The sequence below is a fragment of the Alligator sinensis genome, unplaced genomic scaffold (assembly GCF_000455745.1).
Source record: "Alligator sinensis unplaced genomic scaffold, ASM45574v1 scaffold701_1, whole genome shotgun sequence".
NCBI lineage: Eukaryota > Metazoa > Chordata > Crocodylia > Alligatoridae > Alligator > Alligator sinensis.
In genome coordinates this window covers 3373574-3380368 of record NW_005841915.1, presented here as the reverse complement: position 1 = coordinate 3380368, position 6795 = coordinate 3373574, and positions in this window count along the sequence as shown.

Below are 6795 nucleotides of genomic sequence, written 5' to 3'. Positions count from 1 at the left end.
CCCTACACAATCCATTCATCATCCTTTGGTTTGCTTACTACTGAATGCTGATCATTGCTTGGCATGGTCTGATTCACGGACCATTTGAAAAAGGCTCCAGGAGAAAGCTGGTGACACTCCTTTTGCAGAGCACCCAGGACAATAGTCTCACAATCCTGGTTTTCTACTGCGGTTTAAATAACCCTGTATTCCTGACCCCTGAATTGTCTAAGTCTTAGCACCACAATTAGAGAGCTTTAGCTTAAGTTTAAACAGCTCTGGAGGCCACTCAGTCACTCCCTGGTGGCTTGCTAAAATGGTGACTATCATGCTGCATCTTGTTTGATAACGCAGGAAAGAATTACCCATCACTCCTTTTTAGTCTCTTAGCATCTAATTCACAGTAGAACAGGAAAATTGCCCTTAAAGCAATTATAGCAACAATCTAATATGGGTCCTGACCCACTTCTCAGCTTAGAGACTCCCACTGCTGTCAGTAAATGCTGGCTTGGGCACTCAGTTCTCAACACCGGAGAATTTGAAAGTACTCTCAATTCATCCAGAGTGCCAGTCCTGTGGAAAACAGACTTCTGGCTACCCCTTTCAAAGGGAAATGCAAGGGGACCCTGGGCCCTGTCCTGCATAGATGAGAACGTCATACTGCAGCATTAACAGTTATTTTCACAAAAAGCAATTCGCATATAGCACTAAACAGCTGGGTTTCCAAAAGATATTCTGATTTACTGTGGCTCGAGGCAAAGCAGTTCTGAGTGTGATAGAGAAAGCTCTCTGCTGATGACACTTGCCTCCAAGTGGCTCCAAACTCTTGTCTGATTGATCCCTCAGCTGATGCAGCAATGTTTTGGACTCCAGCAATGAAAGAGCTCGAGTTGCTTGTCAGTAAAGTACCAGTGAGTTGGAGAATACTGTTTTGGTACACGGAGCTCCCCCCTTCCAGCTGCAGCAGTCTCAGAAACTATATGAACTTCTATATTAACATGCAAATTGCAGCATTATGGAATGGATATGTATGTAAGGCTTGTAAATTAATAAACACAGATAATTAAAAAAAACCCAACCCTGTCAGAATGGCTAAGCACTCCCTCTCTTTAACCTGTAGCTAGCATATAAGTGGGGAATTGGAGATGCCGCTAAGTACAAATAAAGAGAACACATCTGCAAACCTGATTTTCCTGGAACTTATTCATCACGAGGCCTGGAAGCCAATGGCTCCAGACAAAAAGAGAAGCATGCCGAACTCTCAGCAGGGTTTCCCTGGCATTTGGAAGAGTGATAAACAGGCAAAAAGGGACCTTACTGTTTCTCTCCCCAACTTCATCATGTGTCATTATGACCCAAAATATTCAACAAAACAGAACAAAAGCAAATGAAGAGGAACACTTCACTCATTTTTGCTTTAAAAGGAAAATGTTTTTGCTGTATGAACTTAGTGCTGTTTTATAAATTGTTTGTAATCATCATGCTTGTAAAAGGAGTGTTGAAGAGTCCTCTGTTTTTTATGGAAAAAGCACAGCATGGGCAGTAGGGCTGTGCGAAATGGGCCCTATTTGATTCGGATTCGGCCCAAATCGGGGACAGTGATTCCATCTGTTGATTCAGATCGCTGTCCCTGATTCAATTAGGCCGAATCCGAATCTGACGATTCGATGCTGATTCAGACACAGGCACAGCTTTAAAAGTTTTTTCCTACATACCTTGAGGTAGTAGGCGCAGCTCGTGATCACTGCAATGCTGAGTTGCATGGAGCATCCCACAGGAGCGTGGAGGGGTGTTGTGTGGGGGGGGGCTGTCCAGCGTGCTTGGCAGCAAACCTAGAAGTGGACCAGAAGTTCTTTGTCCACTTCTGGGTGTGCTGGGGAGCATGCTGGGCCCCCCCCCAAACCCCCCCCCTGGCTTGGCAGTCAGCCACGGGGGGACCCCAGGTGCACCCCCAGATCCAGGAGGCACCAGTTGCTGAGCCAGGGGGGTGTGGGCCCCCCTCCAGCGTGCTCCCCAGCGGATCAGGCACTGGACTGGAAGTGCTTCTGATCCACTTCCAGGTCTGCTGCCAAGCGTGTTGGGGAGCCCTCCGTGCTTCTGTGGGATGCTGCACCCACCCCAGCATCGCAGCATTCATGAGCCCCTGCTACCTAGAGGTATGTAGAAAAGACATTTAAAGCTATCTCTACATCTAAGTTGCCAAATCTGTTTGAATCTCTCTGAATTGATTTGGAGAGTTCCAATTTGACTTGGAGAGATTCGGAGAGATTAAAGGGTCCTCTGATTCAATTTGGATTCAAAGATTTGGCCACTGAACTGGGCTGAATCTCCGCCAAATCAAATCAGGGATTGAAGCTTCACACAGCCCTAATGGGCAGTAACTTCCTGAAGTCTCCCTGCAGTGTTCCTAGTACTGTTTATACATTTTATGTTAGACTGTTGTGGGTTAAGAAACAGAAATAACCCTAGAAACAAGGCCTGCAATCCAAGACTCTTCCCTCCACTGCCTGGAGAGTACCCACCTCTCTGGACTGTGGAAGCATGCTTCTTCTTGCTTGTTTTTCTTCTGATGCTATGAGTCTAGCAATTCTGGTTGCACAGCACCCAAGGATGCAATGTGGGTTCAACTAGCACACCCCATCCAACCTAACCCACAGTCTGCTGGTTGGGGTGCTCTCATTGGAAATGTGGGTTTGAATCCCCTAAGGCTGAGGAGGGCTTGGTAACCAGGTATCCCACATAATTAATGTCTTTTTGGCTATTTATGCAAAAGGTTGTTGCTGACACCAGCCTGCCCTGAGAAGTGAGACCAGAGACCAAACCCTATTTTATTTTACACATCTAAGTGGCATGCAGCAGCCATGCAAATAGAGTTTTTGGCATGTATGCACAGCTTCTGATTCACCTCTGTGCATGCAGGTCTGCGTGCACACACTGGGCATGCTCAGTAGGACTATGCTCCAGTCTGATAGCTTCCTGGTGAAAGAGAGTTCCACAGGTGTGCGTGCAAGGCCAGTTAGGATCTCAAATTGTACTAGCACAAAACTCAAAATTAGAGATGCTTAAACACCAGAGAAGGAAAGTGTCTACCCTTTACACAACAGTGGCCAGGGTACAGGAGACCTAGGTTTTAGGCTCCCAACACACAGAAGAGCTTGGAACCTACAGCATCTACTTCCCAGCAAAGTGCTGTAACCACCAGGCTATGGTTACTCGTTAGCTGGCCCTTCTTATGACACTGGTCACTGAAGAGCCAAGAGAGGACTACATGTAGGGCCAGGAAGAAAAGAGCTCATTAGAAGGTGTGTGACTCAGTGGGCACATCTATATGTACATTAACATGCTTTAGTTAATGTGCATTAAATCTAGTACCTCCGCGTACCTGTACACAAGCTGGGAGGCTGCTCTGATGCACTGTAATTACAGTGCATTGGAGCTGAGCCTGCTGGAGCATGGTAATTACTGTGCTCCATCGAGCCTCCACGTCTCATGTATCAGCATCCCTGTGCTTTAAAATGGCCGTGGGGGTGCTTTAACTAAAGCTCATTCAATGAGTTTTAAAGAAAGCACCCCTACGACCATTTTGAATTGTGGGGATGCTGGTACGTAAGGCACTGCGGGCACTTTAATTAGAGCAGCTCTCAGAGCTATTCAACTCCCCCCTGCTCACCCCTGGAGCATGTGTAAAAATGCCCTCCATTTTTACACATGGTACTAGGAAAATACACATTAGTCTGTTTTAATGTGCATTAACTTAAGAGCATGGGGTTCCTGTAGGTGCGCTGGGAGGCTGCTTCAATTACAACTTTTCAGAGCAGACTTGATTAATCGCGTCTGCTGGAGTTTGCTAATTAGCATACTCCAGCAGCCCCCCACGTCTCGTGTATCAGCACGTATGCCTGCATGTATGGATGCGCCCTTAGTGGGGACCTCAGATATCCAGCTTATGCTAGCTGGACTGCCGAAGCAGCCCTGACCTAGAGTGGCCCCTGCACCCTCTACCCACTGCTGCTGCCTGACTGTGACCTGATGCCACTTGCAACAGCATCTGCCCCCTTGGCTGCACCCCTGTCAGACCCAGATGGGGACCACATGGATGCCTGGGCTCTGGTACAGGCACTGCATCAGAGCTTCCTGCACCTCTGGGCCAGCTGCCAGTGGGCTGTGGCTGCACAGTTGGCCTTCAGGCGCCGCTGCTGTCATGTCTTTTGGTGTCCCTGCTCTGCCATGTAAGCAGCTACTGCACAGCTGTGCTCCTTGAGGCGGCCCACTTTGAACTGTTAAAGCATGTCTTCCTGGCCCTAAATGGCCAGGAGGTCAGCCACCTCATCTGTCCTCCAGCTGGGTCCCTAGTGCTGGCCCTGGGCAGGCTCCTTTGCACAGATCCTGCCACTTGCCTCACCAGAAGGGATCCTGGTGTTCCTTGTTTAAAAATTACAAATTCTCTGATAAACACCCCCAAATTCTCTCATTCAAATATCCAAAATCTGTGTTCTTCTGTGATTAAAATGAAACACCACTATATATATAGAGATCAGTTGGGCAATGCTTTATTGATATGTTTACAAGTTTAAAGCACTTTGGAAGCTGTACCACCCATTGCTTTGTGGCTCTGAGCAGTGCCAGCCCTTGCCATTCTGTTCCCTGTGCCCAGGCCCCAATGATCCTTCCTGGGAAGCCTGGGCTCAGGGACTGGGCTAGCCAAGCCCCTTCCCTTCCAGGCTGGCCTCCCCCTATGCAGACTGCTTTAGTGGGCCAGGAGGGCTCTGAGTCTGGTCTGGCAGCCTCTCCTACCCAGAGTGCACCCCACCCCCCCACCCCCCATCTCTCTCTCTTTCTCTCACACACACACCCCTGCTGCCACCTCCACCCCTCACCCCTCACACATCCAAGTTGTTCCTGGGACCAGGAGCCCTCCCAGGCTGGGGCTGCATGTCCCAGCATCAGTGTGAGCCCAGGCTCCCCCCGCCACCCACAGCCCCTGCCAGCAGGTCCCGTCCCATCCTGTATGGCAGCTGGACACAAAGGGTGTGAGATTTTGGCAGGGGATGTGAGGTTTGGGAGGGAAATGGGTGTGGAGGGGTGGGTATGAGGTTTGTGGGGGAATTGTAGGGGTTGGTGAGTGTAGAGGTGGTTGTAGGGTTTGTGAGGGTGAGGTTTGTGGTGGGGTGGGGTGTGTGGGTGGACTGTGGAGGGGTGTTGTGGGTGTGGAGGAACTGTGGGTGTGGACAGGGCTGTATGGATGGGAGGGATCTGTTCAGGAGGGGTAGGTCCCCCGCCCACTCCCCACATGGTTCACAGCCTCCCCCCCCCACCACAGCAGGAGCCATCAGGATTCTCAGGGCCTGTTACTGGCAGAGCCCCCTCACAGCATGGCATGGCTCTGGCCGCGTGGGACCAGGCACCACCTGTGCCACATGGCATGAGCCTGGCTTGGCCCAGCCCAGGGGTGTGCATCTTCGGGCAGGACCAGGTTGCTCTTGCTGTCAACCAGGGCCCCTGGCACTGCACTCAAGAGCTGTGTACCCTCAGGCCAGGTCAGGTCCTGCCTCCAAGTGCTCCATGTGCCATCAGGCTGGGTGGCTCCATGGAGGCAGGACCCAGCCCAGCTTGAGGGTGCATGGCTCTTGTGTGTGGTGCCAGGGGCCCCAGGTGACAGCAAGAGCAGCCCAGTCCTGTCCGAAGGTGCATGCCACTGGGCCAGGGTGGGATGGGGTAGGATGGGCCCGCGCTATGTGGCACAGGTGGTGCTAGGTCCCAGGCAGCCAGGGCTGCACCATGCTGTAGTGGGGTGCTGCCAGTAGGAGGACTGTGAGCTCCCAGATGGCCTCTGATACTGCTGTTGTGGGGGGCGGAGGGGCTGTGCGCTGTGCCAGGAAGTGGGCAGGGGACCCATCCCTCCCAAGCAGTCACCTCCCCACACAGGCCCCCCCGCCACAGCCCCCTCACCCCCACATCCCTTCTTATATGGGACAGTGCCTGGGTCTGAACCACCGCTGCAGTCTTGCTCCACTCCTGTTTGTCCCAGCATGCTGAAGCAGTGTGCTGGAGCAGCAGGAGAAGTGGGTAGGCATAGAGATGCTTTGGCCAGGTGCTAGAGCATCACTTTGGAGGACGCAGCCTCTGGTTGCTTCAGGGCACATTCCAGGAGCATGCCCTGCACTGCTTTTTTTCAGAGGAATTTTCCGGTATCAAATTAGAGTCTGCACTTCAAATATGCAGTACAGGGAACATTTTTTCATTCCCAGCGTGCCTCTTGTTGTGTCTCAAACTGCTTTGAAATGCCACAACAGGCATGTGCTCACTCATCTGGACGCACCCCAAGTGTCCAAAACTGGAGTTATGCATCTGCAAATGCACCATGCAGTCAGTGAAGTGAAAGAGGATTTTGCTTGAGATGTTCTGAAATACAAGTGAATGTCTGTCATGCCTGAGTCAGAAACCTTGGCTCCTGAGACAGAAAGGAATTCAAACCCCACCACCCCATGCTTAGTATTTCCTACTGGCTGCTTCTAGGCATCTCCAGCCTTTCTGAGTTACTCTTGGGAGGTGTCTAACTGTTCACATTGACAACAATAGGGTTCTGCACCTAATTGCTTTGGGTTGTTTTCCTCTGGACAAGACACCTAAGTTTAGGCATTGCAACACTATTGTGTAGGTACCCATATGTCCGAGCTTGGGCTGGCCATTGATGTAGTGTACAAAGTCAGCGCTAAAAGTCTATGAACTAAAGATTTAGTTGTACAAGGACATCCCATACTGAAGGGCTGGAAAAGGAAGGCACGTCTCCTGTGTAGAAAAATTAGTTGTATTACA